Consider the following 15,454-nt stretch of genomic DNA (forward strand, 5'->3'; position numbering starts at 1 on the left):
AACATAAAGGTCGGGAGCCCAATAATATCCCACATGGCCACACGCCAAACATAAAGGTCGGGAGCCTAATAATATCCCACATGGCCACGCGCCAAACATAAAGGTCGGGAGCCTAATAATATCCCACATGGCCACGCGCCAAACATAAAGGTCGGGAGCCTAATAATATCCCAAACGGCCACGCGCCAACGTAGGTTGGGCACACCTCATAATTTGCCCGAGGATGGGAACCTTGTAATACATCCACTTTTAGTTGATATGTTTTTGCAGGTTCGGCTACGAGTCGCACAAGCACATATGACATTATTATTATTATTTGGCCGTTTGTGCCTCCATTAATATTTTAAAGACAAGCCGGGATAGTCATCCTGCGTAGAAGAGGCCCTGTGGGCCAGTCATTATCATCATATTATAGCACATAAGCCGCAACTCGCGCATGCTTCGTTATTTTATAGCTCGTAAGTCGCCTCGCGCGCAAGCTTCATTATTTTTATAGCTCGTAAGCTGCCTCGCGCGCAAGTTGCATTACATTATTATCGAGATGCGCACTCTATCTTTTATCAAGCCCCGCGCCACTACTGTTATGATGCGTGCTATATCTTATTCATGCCAGTGCACCATTATTATCATAAGGATCACAACATGTCACCATCATGGAGGAAACCTCTCAAAACTCAAAGACAATAAAGACAAGGCCGAAGAAAGAGGAAAAAACCGCCTCATATCCTAACACACCTTATGAAGTCCAGCGCTCCACCTAAACGCTTGCACGCCTAGGAGCAACACTGGACTTGGGGGGCTTGTAGGGGTATGGTACTAAACCCGGCTTACGACCTTAATTTATTATGTCTGTCTTATTTTATTATATGGACTAATACAATATTATTGGGCTGAAGGGGTTTTGTGGAGGTAACCCTAACTGGGCTAGGCCCATTAGGGTACCATGATGGTGGCCATGAGGCTCCCTATATAAGGAGGTCTCCACCTCCTTATTAAGGGTTGGTTGTTCTCAATAAGAGCCACCACCATAACCATTTTTGTGTCTGTAAACAAGAGATCATTGAGATTTCTTAGCAGTCACCTCCACACCCCCAAAAACCATTGCAGATCTTAAGCTACCGGAGAAGAAGATCGAGTCGTGGTTCGTTCATCTCGAAGACCGGGGAACATCGTCATGGATCAGGTCAGATTCATTTCATGTTTCTACATTGGCGCCATCCGTGGGACATTGGCACCAAAACCTTTGACAAAACTGCAATTTCTGATTGAAATTCGTCTAACGCTTTGTTGCTAATCACACCAGATTCCATTCGTTTGACTGCAATCTTCGTGCCATCGTCTAACTGCCCCTTGTAAACGACTCCAAACCCACCTCTACTGAGCTCGTTTTCTTGTGAAAAGTTTTTGGTGACGTTTTTCAGAACTTGAACCGAGATAATTAAGTTACCGGACTCAATCACGTGTGACTCGCCTGAACCACTTCCAGTTCCAACACTTGTTTGTGTTTGTGAGTCGTTGGCAATTGAAATCTTGACTGTGTTGTTTTCTGAATCAAACGGGTCACGAGGGTGGATCACGAGTGAGCTCGGGGGTTGACTTGTGTTGACTTTTTTCTTTTTACAAAAGTACATACATAAATAGATAGCTAGAAGAGCTAAACAAACGGAAACCACAAAAGGAATGAGGATTGCGAATAAGTTCGGTTTGTTTTTTGACCTTTTGGTTTCGAGAGGGGCAGCACCGCCACCAGAGCTGCCAGAACCGCCAATACTAGTAGCAGTCCCGCTTCCACTTGGAGGTGAGGGTTGACATTTGTCGGGTGGGGAGACAGTCGGTGAACTTGTTTTAGGTGGAATTTTGGACGAATTCGATTGAAACAATGGATTGCCACTTAAAACGATTTTCATATCCGGATTGAACTTTGGCTAAGGAGAAAGATTATTATTACTCAAATCCAAGAAAGTCAACGACTTTAACGTTGACCAGTTCGAAGGAATCACACCCGTCAAATAATTCGACCCAAGATCAACCTGAGTGAGAGAATCAAGATTCGCAACCGAAGGGCTCAAGGTTCCCGAAAGATTAAACTTCGCCAAGTGGATCGAGCTAACCTTTCCCTTATTACAACTCAAACCGAACCAAGGCCCTGCACACGGGTCATTATCAGACCAAGAATTCACAAGCCGTGACGGGTAACTCAAATCGTTTAAAACCCCAAAAGTGCAGTCACTTCCGGAGCACAAGGAGCACCAGGAACCGACTGACAAAACCGGTTCGATGAATAAGTAAAGTTCACAGCTTTAAACTTAGGCACAGGACCCATGAACTGATTATTATTCAAATCCAGTTTATCTAAGCTTAAACCAGCTAACCCATCAGGAATCAATCCCACAAGATCATTACTATTGACATTAAACTCTTTTAAATCAGTCAAGTCACCAATATTATCCGGAATCTTACCCGAAAAATGATTCCCATGAAGCCATAAACTTGTAAGTGACCTCATTGATCCAATAACATCAATAAGACCAGTCATCCCACCACCAGCCTGCCCATTCAACCACAGGATCTGAACACCCGATTCGTTAAACGTCAACGGAATCCCACCCGAAATCCGATTCATCAACAGTTTCAACACCCCGAGAGACGACATGCTCCCGAGAAACTCAGGCACTTCCCCAACCAAATTACAACTCATCAAAGAAAGATTCTGCAACTGAACCGAATTCCGAAGATCACCAGGGATCTCCCACCCGGTCGAGACATTAATCGGGTTATTATCCAACGCCAGCACCTCTAAACTATCAAGCCCAATAAAGAAATCGGCAGGCATTTCGTCGAACAGGTTGTAGTCAAAGTAAGCCCACCTTAATCCTTTCAATCCGTTCAACGAGGGTAAAGATCCGGTGAATTGATTCTTCTGGAGGCCTAAATTAGTCAGCATTGACAGCTGATTCAAGTTATCCGGCAACGTACCCTTCAAATTCATCCCTTGAACTTGAATCTGTGAAACCCTAGACTGATCACAGAACACATGCGGCCATTTGGTCCCACACGGGTCGTCATTATTCTCCGGCCAATTTAACAGTTCTGGGTTCTTTAGCCCGGTTCGAAACTTGTTCAAAATCGCCAAATCACCAGGATCTGTAGTGCCAAAAACACAAGAAACTGTAAATGAATAGATTATTATGATTATTATTGTTAGGGGAATACTATTATCCGCCATTGTTGTTGGGTAAGATGTGTGAAGTGATTCATACGAGAATTTGGGGAGATTTTGGGGTTAAAGTTTTGGTTTTTGAAGGAGATGAAGAACAGAGTATAAACATGGAGTGTTTGAGAAGACTAAGGATAATAAGATATCAAGACATGAGGTGGAACTCGGTGAATATTATTATTATTATTATTATTTTTATAATATTGATGTGGGTGCAATACGTGTAATGATGCAGTGGAATTTGGAAGAATTTAATTTACTTTATTACACTCTAATTTAGAAAAATTTGTAAGTTTGGTTTTAATTTTATGTCAGAAATGTTTTGTATTTATACTTATTACCATTTTTACGGTAGTGCGAAAATATAGGGTACGTGCTTATCTTATCTCTTGTGTTTTCAATTATTTATACTTTATACGCGTGTATGTATGCAGTGACATACCAGAAACTTTTTTTTATAGGTTCGAGAATTTTTGGGGTGCTATTTTTTATCGGCGTCAAAGTTTTCAAATCCGGATGAGTCGGTTCGGTCATTCGACCAAATAAATAAATTTGAGGTTTGGTTTAATTTTACATTTTAAAAAATTTGAAGTTTGGCGTTGTATGTTCATCCGTTTCAAGCTTCTTGCTATGTATTGGAGTTTAACATTTTAGCCCTTCGAAAAAAAATAAATATGGATGAATGGTGACGACTAGGGATGAGCGTTTGATACCGGCGGTACCGAATCGATACCAAGTTTAGAGTTTTCGGTACGGTACCGGTGTTTCCCGAATATTACACGAAATATCGGTACAAACCGAACATTTCAATACTGGTACCGGTGTCAAATATTTCAAATATTTGGAATCGGTACCAATACCATTCCTATGTCATCCCTAATGACCATTAAACAAAATGCGGTGCTATATATCTTATCATAATAAAAAACAATATTTTTCTGAACATATATTTTGTGACTGCAGATAAAGTGTTAGGACTCCTTCTCATATCATCATCTTCTTCATGGGTGCTCTAAAATTAAATGACGAATTCTCATAATATTACAAAAACGTCGACGGACTAGCTGAAGATAATGACATAGTTGTCTCTCTCTAAAATCCAAATTTTTGTTTTTTCACCGGCGAACGGTGAAATGTTTCCAAAGATTTTGTGATATTGGGTTCGGTCGCCGAAAAAGAATGGGTTCGCTCATTAAATCGTGCATATAAGTTGTATAAAATCGAAAATTGACTGGGTTCGGCCAAACCCAATGACTTGTATGTGGCTCCGCCACTGTAGTAACTATGAGTCACGTACTCGTATCATGAATGTTTTAGATACACATTGTAAAGTAGATGCCCAAATAGAATTTGCTTAGGTCATGATCGTTTCAAGGATTTGAAAGGAATTCTAAGGAATGAGATTTTAAATCCCATGAATTGATATGTTCATTTCATTAATGAAAGAATGAGAATGGAAACTAAATCCTATCAAATCCCACATTTCATGGGATTTTAAAATCCCACCTATTTTATAAAGATTGTTATGGAAAATAAAGAATTGTTTTATTAACCCTAACCACAGATCTTTTACCCATTACCGCCGCTCGCATCCTTCTTCACCACTTGCTCCGTCGCAGCTCTCCACCACCATGCTCTCCGCTCTTCACCACCATGCTCCACCGCCGCTCTTCACCACCATGCTCCACTGCTGTGCTCCTCCACCGCTGTTCTTCTCCATCACCGTCGTGCTCCTCCACCGCTGTTCTTCTCTATCACCGTCGTGCTCCTCCACCACATGTTTTGTTTCCTTGTTTTTTACACTTTAATTTTTTTAGTAGTTCTAGATTTTTGTATTAGTTTTAATTTTTTTTAATTATTTTTGGATTTTTTTATATTTTATGTTTTTTATTATTTATTTTGTTTAGATTTTTTTAAATTATTACTTTTTTTGTTATTTTATTATTTATATGTTAGTAGATTGAAGGGAAATGAATAGAATGAAGAAGATTCCAATTCCAATACATATTAACCAATCAAACACATGATAGGGATTCCATTCCATTCCATTCCATTCCATTCCAATTCCAATTCCAATCCCAATTCCAAGTATGTGAAACGAACACGCCCTTAGTGTTTATTGTATGACTAGGTTAGCTACCCGTGTACAACACGGGTTTAAGAAATTAATTTTATAACTCCAAAACGTTTGAAATACTAATAACGAAAAGTCATGATAAATAAATTTGCTTATTAAACAAAAAGGTACAAACAAACATTACAATTATTAGATAAATAAAATTCTTGTGACTAACACATTGATCATAAACCGGCAAATCAGTGATGTTTTCCAATGAAATGAGATTTTCTGGGTATTCTACACATGTTTGACTTTTAGCATATTTTCAGTAAGTGTATGCCTATTAAGAAAATACTGATTCAAAGTTAGGAAAGTAAGTTTTAAACTCGGCTTGCTTGCGTCTTCATTCCCTGAAAGTTTAATCAAGTTGTGATTGATGAACGTAAAAAAATAAAAATGATGTTGAAAATTTACCTCTCCATCCATTATAATGTCATCACATTTTGCTATTTATAACAGTACATAATTACCAAGTTGTTAATGAATTAATTTGATATAAATATGCCATCACGTTTTGCTATTTATAACACTACAGAATTAGCAAGCTGTTAATGAATTAATCGTTTGCTATGAAAACAGAATAATTATTTTGATTATTAATCAAATTTCCATAATTTGTATAATAATACAGGAAATTTGTTGTTGATATAAATAAGTTTGTAACTGAACTGAAGGATTAGATGCAATTTAGGTTGACATCTAAGTTCGCACATAAATTAAATAACACAGTAAACTTGCTAAATTAGATAGAGTCATTGTAAAATCGTAATTTGAATAATTTGAATTTCACATAACAAAACGTAATTCAAATAATTTGACAAGTTTGGCTATTTGGAAATGTTTTTAGAGGATTGTAATTAGGGAGTAAAATGCGAAAATGCTATAATTATTTAATTATAAATTCAGTTCATAAATGACATATTCAATCATAGAAAAAGTCATAGAAAACTTACCAGTTATTAAAAATTAGTAGTTATTTCCAAGATTAAAATTATGCAATCAAGTCAATTGTTTCTCAAGAACTTAAATGAGTCAAAACGGGTTAGGTCAACCTCAAAACATATTTTTGTACCGTATAAGAAGTGATACCAAGTTATTTATAGTAAACGTTACATAAGATATTATTTATTTATTCCAGAATCACTTAATCATCATCTTGACTATTATTTTAAGAAAAAAAACATTTTATTAAATTTTCAAAAAAGAATATCGAATAGGTATCATATGTCATATGAACACAAATCCTACAAAAATCATATATAAAATTGAAAAATAACATTTTATTTAAAATTACTAAACAAACATCAAATAGTTATGAAAGTGTTTACGCTTAAGTATAACAGAAAATATTTGCCGTGAAAGTGTTTGAGGGGCCTAAAAAAGATTAGGTCAAAAGAAAAGAAGATTATAGGCCTGCAGATAAAAAAAGTTTGTAAATATAATTTCATTTCTGTTACACGGTCAAGATCAATGCGACGCTATGGTTTTTTCATAACTATTTTTATGACTATAATTTCATATAAAAAAATCCTAGTAAAGATACATATTTGTAAGTACGGTAATCAAAATTGGCTAAACCTGTATAAGATAGATTATATTATAATATAAATGCAATTAAAAATTCAGAAAGATTACGAATTTATTATATATAATACCTTAGACACAAGAAAAATGATGAATAGGTAGGTGATGATTCCGATTCATTTCTTGTAATTAAAGATTGATTTACAGTTTCTCGAAGAAACTTTACCAAACTTCAGAAAAATGATTTAGGGTTTTCGATAAAATATGAGAGAAATTGAAGAAAACCATTAGTTCTAGTCGCCAGTTATTTTGAAGATGAAATTAGAACTTTCTGATCTAGGTTTTATGGAGATGAAATTCGAAGTATTGCCGCCAGTGATTTTGGAATTTGGGATCAATTTGACAGATCAATGAGAGGAGAGATTGGAATGTTAAACATTAGGAAAGAGACAACAAAAAGGTTTCTAAAAAATCGCTAATGTGTTTGTTCGGGTTATAAGTAGTTAATTGGTCGGGTAAGGATATGAACTGGGTTTGTAAAAGGAATGTGGTTGGAGGTGGAAATTGAAATTAATGATGGGCTAAAAAGAGGACATATGGCACAAGAAAACCTTTATTTATTAATTAGAATACATAGATTGTTGGATGCAAAACAATTGTTGACATGAAAATGTGGATATGTGATTGTGTTTGTTGTAAGTCATGGTTTTTTGTGTGAAATTGTTTTAAATTAGCCTAGATGTATAACACGTCTATAAAGATAACTATTGTTGTGATTTTTTTCCCTGGCTTATAATATATGCTAGCCTAGGATTGTGCAAATACTGATATAAACTAACCTAATTGGCGAACGGTGATTTTTTCCATGCATCATATGGTCCTATTGTGAATTCTAGTACTTTAGATTTTCATACCAACTCATTCAGTTGCAAAGAGGTTTGGAATTCTTATTTTCCGATCTTTCGATCTGTAAATGATTGGAATTAAACAAGCTTATGACAGATCGGTCTTTAACTCATATAAATTTTAGTATTTCAGACTCCAAGTCATTCACCCCGTGATGATGATAATATAAAACGATTATGATTCAAATTCTTATGTTATAAAAGTTAAATGTGATTCTACTTTTATATGGTTGTGTATAGAAAATACTCTTTTAATAAAATTTTCAATACTAATAATATGAAATGATTAAACCTGAATTTGGAGAAACCTATAAAGTTGGATTGCATTAAAAAAATTAAATTAGTCGGTAAAGTTTTTATATTTAATAAAACAAAAGCAAATGCGGTGCGTGATACATAAATGGGTCCCTAGCAGTCGCATGGTCCACTCTTGTAGTCCGTGACTGGTGGGAATTGTCTATTTTAAGAACCTCCAAAATCCTAATTAGTTCCCACTTAATTAATTTTTAATTACAATAATTAAAAATAACGACTTTTGGACGTTTTTATTTCTTTTGGAAAACAACAAATCCTGATTATCTATATTGTTTATTCACATTTATCATTTATCATGATGTATGCAATTATCGTGATCAATTTGTTTCGTATTGAATATAAATAAATTGAATACACACCGAGTTTGGGCAAGCTTTTAGAGTATGTTTGGTTGGAGGTAATGGAATGAAGGGGAAATGGAATGGAAGAAGGAATAGAATAGACAATGGAATGAAATTGATCATTCCATTCCTTTGTCTTGTTTGGTTAACCTATGGGAATGAAATAAATTATTACTTTATATTGTTTGGTATCTTAAAAAAATGTATGATTGAAATAAAAATAATAAAAATACTCATATCTCAAAATAACTTTTTTTACAAAAAAAAAATCGCAATGGCGATGGTGGTGGTATTAGCTCCGGCGACGAAAATGGTGGTGGCAGTGGCGACGGTGGAAATGGGGGTGGCGGTGGTAAACCGGTGGTAGCATTGGCAGTGATGGCGATGGTAGGGTGACGGTAGCAATGTTTTCGGTGGTTACAGCGACGATGGTGGTGACGGCGGTGGCGGTGGTTGCGCTGGTGGTGGTGGCAGAGGCGATGGTGGTGGCGATGGTGGCGGTAAGGTGTCGGTGATGGTGATGGTAGTGGTAGTTGTTGTTGTTAGGTGGTGATGGTATTGTTGAGAAAGTAGGGTGAAGGAGGAATGAAATGAAAAAAAAGAAGGGGGTAGGAAGGAATGGTTTTGATGGAATGAGATTCCATGTGTAATGGATGATTCCATTCCATTGAGCAACCAAACACCACTTTTTTCATTCCTACGTAATGAATCATTCCATTCCCCCTGTTATTCATGCATACCAAACGCTACCTTAATACTTTACTTGCAATTATTAAAGAAAATATAGTTCTTTTACAAGTAGAATGGATAAAGCAATCGACTTAAATGTAAAAGATTTCAAACAAATAATAAGCATATTAATCTTTGTATTAAAACTTGAAATTTTATTTATATGACCAACATGTGTTTTGTTAATTTTAATGTTATCATTCAGATTTACTTTAAAAGATCAAATAAGAAATCATAATAACATTGATATAAATATGGAGGTCACTCAATCAAGAGTATTAGTATCTCAAGTATCATGGAATCTGAATTATTCTTAGGGAAAAAGCCCGTGGAGATTACAAGGGGGCACCACCCTCTTGGAAAGAGTCCGGGAGCTAGCTCCCGAGTCTTTGCAGGGTCCAAGGGGTTATGACCTTGGAGTCGTATGTTTTTGTTCACATTAAAGATGCTACATTGTAAACGAATCGGATCCACATGGATAAGTGGATAGTCATAGTATGAATTGGTCACTAGTAGCAACTAGAGTGAGACCCGGTAAAATAAAAAGTATTATTATATTTCATAATCGAGATTAAGACATGTTTAGGCTGGGTTAAGTGAGAATTAAGACATGTAAGTTAAATATATTATTTTATGCTATGAATGAAGGGAGTATATATAATGTAAAACACGTGAGAAGTCATACCAAATAAAGAAATTTTGGTGACAATGAAGAAACGGATGTTTTCAGTTAAACGTATGAATATAGAACTCGACATTCGAGAAAATGCCCATGGATGAATTCTGGATGAATTCATTTGAATATTGCAGAGGATTGAAAACCGAAAACGCATGAGAAAACGTGACCCAATTATGGGTTATAACGAAGCAAGAATATGAAAATTAGTATAACGTTCGTTAAAGCACATATACCGATGAGCTTGTAAAAGTTAATGTTGTCACTGTATTTGAGATTTATTTTTCGGATAAAATAAATCGAATAGACACCATAAGTTTGGATAGGTTGTTTTTGGGAAAAACAACTACACTAGTTTTATTAAATTCGTAGTCACACGGAACGGATACTGGGTAACGATTGACAATCATTTATTAGCGGAAATAATAAGTTAACGGACAAATTTAAGTCGATAACAGAATAAATATTTTGACGAAATATATTTGGAAAATATAGAAGTAGCGAGTTCGTTGGAGCGAGAGACCAACACACAAATGGAGACCATGGGGATAACCTGGCTATATAAACCCATCTTACCCCACTTCTCTTTTCATTATACAACTTCCGGCTGAAAATCTAGAGAGAAAGATAGAGAGTAGAGAGAAGAGAGAGAATTCCGGCGATGTCCGATTGCGGTCCAGAGGCGGTCGACGACGACCTGTGGTGGTCCGGCGTGGTTGTTCGGTGGTGGCCGAAGGCCGTCTTCTACGTAGAACCATTTTTCAACGTTCCAAACGCGATGGTAAACTCTGATAGTTCTAATTTTGAGCTTAAGTTCGTTAAAAACATGTTTTAAAATCTGGAAAGATTGTATTAGTTTTGCATGCCTGCAAAGATCGGTCTATAACGGAAGATCTAACAGTCCGATCATATTGATTTTTATACAGAGGGTTCATAACCCATAGAAAATAATTTTGAACGGTGGAGATGTGGATCGAAGTTGTTTAAGCTAGGTTTCTATAACCGTTTTCATGTTCAGTTCGCTGAGCGGATTATGAAAACGCAGCTATAAGAAATGTAGATTAACGGAGATCCGAACGTCGAGCTATCTTTGATTCCACATAAGGAATCGATGATCAAAGGTATGTATGTTGAGTTAAAAGCTTCGTGGGTTACTAGTTAGATTCTAGAAGGAAAATAGTTTTTTAAAATGAGTTGCATGTAGGTTTTGAGGTGCCGTACAGACAATCCAAGACCGAAGAAATGTTCATGACGCAAAAACGAACGCGTTGGTGTATCTGGATCGCATTGCATGCGGGTTATGAGCAGAGTTTTAGACGGGAACCGCACGCAAGAGAGTATATCTTTTATCCCTTAAGTGTTGAAAAAAATAGATAATGAGATATTAGTATAAATAATGTTATCAGAAATAAATTGTATAATGAAAATTTTGTTAATAATTAGTTAATATCAAGCGTGAAAAACGGTACAATCGAGACTTGGACGATATTGTGTATATTTATGTTATAAAAATATATATATACGATGGTTGGACTAAAATATTTTTATTCGGATAATTGATTAATAAAAGAATATTATGTATATTATACACATAAATTTTTTTAATAAATAACGTCCAATTTTAGTTTTGAAAACATACATTAGTTTTACATTGAATATTTAAACTACGTTGTTCAAATATAATTAGAAGATATTTTGAAACATTCGATTTAGTTGCGATTTTCTTAAACAACAAAATTTCGTAATTTAATCATTATAATTATGATAAATAAGACACATGAGGATAAACGAGTAAGTTAGGATACACTCCTATTTGTATATGTGTTATGTGTCAATATGCTTTCTATTAAACATAGAAATCCAGTTATTATTGGATGACTGTTGTTAAAATCTTAACATCAAGTGGTTGTGTATCACCTCGTATGTGTTATTTGTGCTGAGGAAAAGGTGAGTTTCGATAATGACATTTTATTTAACAAATGTAGTAATGCGATGAGTTAAGTTAAATAGGCATATGTAGAAATGCACGGTATAAGTAGAAATGCTGAATCGACACCTGGCATAAGTAGAAATGCCTGACATCCGTAGAAATGTCATGTCATCATAACCGTTAAACTTGGATTTAGGACGTAGAAATATTGATAGATCTATCGGGGTGACGCCCTCCCACTTAACCAGTCGCTCTGGTTAAAAAAGATGGTAAATATTTTGAGTATGATATGCATCGGGTTATGGACTTTATTTCATGCATAATCATATCCTTAGCTCCTTTATAATGAAATCCTACCATATTGCGCAGAAATCAAAGGCAATTTAATATATTTAATTGACTCAATAGACAATATTAAATAATCAAACCTAGACGGACTCTGTAACATCCGCATTTTAGAATAATAAATAAAATAAGTTTTATTTCTGTATATCGTGTGTCGTTATTTAATTCTATTAAATAATAATGGTATTAAAGGATAAGATTAGAGTGTTTCATGGACTTAGAATGATTATGGGCCTAAAGCCTATGAGCCTAATAGTATATAAATCCTAAAACCTCATTCCTCCATCTTGCCTCCACACACTTAAAACACACATAAACACCCTGTCCACATTTCGGCCAGATCGGAACCTGACCAAGACGAGTTTGTGTTAGATCTTCACCCAAAAAACAAGGAACGAAGCATTAATCCTGTATTTAATCATATCCGACGCGAAACCGGATCCGAAAAGGTACGTTTTAAGTAAAAAGGTTAAGTGTTTGAGGTCGGTTCACCATGAAACTTGGTAGAATAGTTGATCAGGCTGTAAGATGCAAGAAAAACATAAACTTGGTAACCCGCAACTTAACGGGTGCGATATAGGATGAGAAAGTGGCGTTCAGGCCATGCAAAAAGCGAGTAGACAAAGTTGTTACGGCTCAGAACCCATTGAAAGGGTAAAATCAGGCCATAAGGAGGGGTCACTGAGGAAAATCGCTGAAAAATGGTAAAAACAAAGCAAACCCCAAAACGGATCGCATACAGAAGAATCGCATCGCATAGCCATGCGATGCGATTTGTTTAAGAAATGTGATGCGATTCGTTTAAGAAATGTGATGCGATTCGTTTAAGAAATGTGATGCGATTCATGCGATTCATTTGCTCCATGCGATGCGATTCATTTGTTCCATGCGATGTGATTCAATTTCCATGCGATTCGATTGGATTGTTCCATGCGATGTGATTGGATTACATATGTGCGACGTGATTGGATTGTAATCCATGCGATGCGAATGGATTGCTTCCATGCGATTGGTTTTGTAAAAGACTCATTTTTCTGATGAATTTCTAATAAAGTCATAATAATGAAAATAAAATTTTTCCAAGCTGACCTGGCAGCTCGACCTCAGCCAGGGGCTCTACTTCTTGAACCCTGCTAGGGGCTGGCGACCCTAGACCCTGCTACCAGGGGCGCTGCCCTCGGACCCCCGTTCGTTAGAGACTTCATTTAACCTAGAAGTATGATATGTTTAAAAGTAGTTAACTAATACTTATAATTATTACACAGTTAGCCGTGCACAGCTAAGGAAGGGCATTACACTTAACTCACAGAGAAACCGACTACATATGAGTTCTAGCCCCTTTCTGTGTTATGTTTTCGGAGCTGTGTGCATACTACGATGTGTTAGTTAATACACTTACCTTAAGTGGTAAGTGTATATTAGATGATTATGTTTATGTTTGTTGGACGATATAGAATGATTAATTAGTATGCACATAGTTATATATATTTACTTATACTTGAAGGTAATAAGGTATGTAACGAATGTATGTATGGTTGTACGGTACGAGGAAGGGTACCGGACGCTAACAATATCCAAGGTCTGGAGGGCACCGGGCCCTAATAATATCAGAGGTATGGAGGGAACCAAACCTAAATAATATCTGAGGTATGAAGGGCACCGGACCCTAATAATATCCGAGGTATGGAGGGCACCGGATCCTAATAATATCCGAGGTATGTAGGGCGAAATGCTCTTTAAAACGAATGAGTAATAAGAAAGTAATGTAAGTATAGAAATTATAAAGAAGAATGACAGAAAAGAAAAGTATGTAAGTATGTATGTATGTAAATTTGTATGAAAGAAATATTAGTGAGTAAAGTACGAAATACGTATCTCCGGATATGTATAAGTAAGGATGTGAAAGTAATATATGTAATTTGATTAACTAAACTCACTCAGCGTATCTAACTTTTAGTATGCATACAGGTGAGTAGAATGAGGCAGGTTGCTTAAAGGAGGACACGTGGCAAATAAATTAAGACTGGCATCGAAGAGAAGGAATATTCACGTGTTATTATGTTTGATTTAAATACTTATGCTATTTTGCTTAAAACAAGTATTTATGTTATGTAAGAATGATTGATTTTATATTCCGCGTATGGTTTTAATTCACTCTGATTATTGAACTATGTGAATGAGTAAATCCATCATGACGAATGTAGGGTTCCCGGGACCGGGGCCTTACAGACTCCTTACGAAGAACAAAATCTAGCAAGATTAATTAACAAAGACCTATCAATAACCTAGCACCTTATAGCTATTTAGGTTAGCAGCACACTTAGGTTTATTTGATAATATTATTCCTATGATCTTATTGCAAATCAATCACAAAGTAATTGACCTAATAGCGATCTATCATATGACAAACAATAATCAAGGAAACTAGGGAATAAAACTAATCAAATAACCCTAAGTATCCATATGCATCAATTTAATATGATTAAATCTATTAACTAGTTCATAAAACCATAACGATAAAATAAGTCCCAAATCAATCAAAATGTCAACGTTGGTTCATCATGTGCCTAAGTAGTTCATAAAGTTTAGCCAAACGTCGTAAATTTAAACAAAATAAACTTGAAAGAATTCATGGTGAAAATAATGGAAGACGAAAGAAAAAAAAATAGAAGATAGAACATGTGATCTTCGTCTTCAAACAAGGAGCACTTCATTGGAGAATTCTTCACCTTCAAATCTGCCAAAAGTAGCAATCCTAAGCCTTGGAAAACTCCAAATTCGTTTGGCTTCTTCAGTGTATGATTAGAGTTAAGTTTAGTGGTGTTTATATAGACTTTCAAGGCCCAAAAAACCCTAAATTCGTAAGAGATTCTGGAAAAGAGGCCCATAGCGCCCGTGGCGGCCCCCTACCCTGCTGGCCGCGCGGCGCGGCGTGCTAGGGGGATGGGTGGTGGTCTGGTCCAGTCCGGTTCAATCCTGATACTGCCCGATTCGTTTCCTGATCCTCCGGTTCTCCGATTTGGCTTGTTTTTCTTGTTTTTTGCCCTTTTTTTGCTACGATTGAATCCCGGAACCTAAAATATACAAATATGTTAGTAGTATAAAAATCTTACATAAAACCGAGCAAAACTAATAAAGTATTAAATAAAATATACACGGGATTATATATATATTTAGCATTATATCACATTATCACATTATATTATTATGTACGTTGAACAAGAATACTTCGAAACGGTAAAACGGGTCGGTTTATCGAATACAATGCAAATTCAAAAACACTAAAGAATGTCACATGAAACGAAACTTGAGAACATCGTAATATATATATATATATATATATATATATATAT

At 35.8% G+C, this 15,454-nt stretch overlaps 1 pseudogene; it reads right to left on the minus strand.

The window, feature by feature from the left end:
• Nucleotides 1-1,190: 1,190 nt before the first annotated feature.
• On the minus strand, nucleotides 1,191-3,415 carry LOC143577977 (receptor-like kinase TMK3; annotated as a pseudogene).
• Between the last annotated feature and the right edge of the window lie 12,039 nt (nucleotides 3,416-15,454).

The sequence above is a fragment of the Bidens hawaiensis genome, unplaced genomic scaffold (genome assembly GCF_021521415.1).
Source record: "Bidens hawaiensis isolate Kalapana, Puna unplaced genomic scaffold, B.hawaiensis_p1.1 tig00028983_1, whole genome shotgun sequence".
Classification (NCBI taxonomy): Eukaryota; Viridiplantae; Streptophyta; class Magnoliopsida; order Asterales; family Asteraceae; genus Bidens; species Bidens hawaiensis.